We start from the raw sequence: 671 nt of genomic DNA, 5'->3' as shown, positions 1-671 counted from the left end.
TACTCTTCTCTTCTTCCAGTCTCCAATTTCATCTCTCTTCATAATGCTCAAACTGCTCCACTTCTCTTTCTCTCCATCTGACCACCACATGCTCACACATAGTGGTGGCTCCCATTGCAGGCTGGGTGCTTAGCTGGTTGCCCCTGGGTGACATCCTCTGTCTGTGCTGTGTGGTGTGGCAACAGGCAAGTATCTATGGCCGGCTTGTGCTATGCACTGGAGGGTAGGTCTGTGGCTAGCTGGTCTCTGTCTTCCTCCTCCTGCACTGTGCTGCCTGGATGCTATTTGATTTTCATGAGTCCTAGGCATAAAACAGCTTTGGACACCAAGCCAGGAATCAAGCTAGGATGAACAAAGGATTGGCATTTTCTCCGCCCCTGGTTGATATAAGAACACCATCACCACCAAGGTCTCTTTTTGCCCATTGCAGGGTTGGTGGGGCGGGGAGGAGCTAGCAAATACTTGTTAGCACTGGTTCTAAATATTCATTGCCTAGTAATAAAGAACAACTTTAAAAATTTCATGTTACAGTTAGGTGTCTGAGGCAAAAAACCCATACAACTTATTCTTCACAAGGATGTGTTATAATTACTTTTATTATGATAAATTCCTCCACAAAAGGAACTTGAGAAAGGAGGAGACGATTTCCGTTCACTCTATAAGGGTATAGT

At 45.2% G+C, this 671-nt stretch overlaps 1 non-coding gene across 1 annotated transcript; it reads right to left on the bottom strand.

Moving 5' to 3' along the window:
• Positions 1-292: 292 nt before the first annotated feature.
• Positions 293-435, bottom strand: LOC117706392 (small nucleolar RNA SNORA48). Its single transcript, XR_004606502.1, has one exon. It is a non-coding gene; the product is annotated as a small nucleolar RNA SNORA48 (small nucleolar RNA).
• Between the last annotated feature and the right edge of the window lie 236 nt (positions 436-671).

Source organism: Arvicanthis niloticus, chromosome 3 (assembly GCF_011762505.2).
Source record: "Arvicanthis niloticus isolate mArvNil1 chromosome 3, mArvNil1.pat.X, whole genome shotgun sequence".
Lineage (NCBI taxonomy): Eukaryota > Metazoa > Chordata > Mammalia > Rodentia > Muridae > Arvicanthis > Arvicanthis niloticus.
Note: the sequence above shows the minus strand (reverse complement) of the source record. Positions and strands in the feature narration are given on the sequence as shown.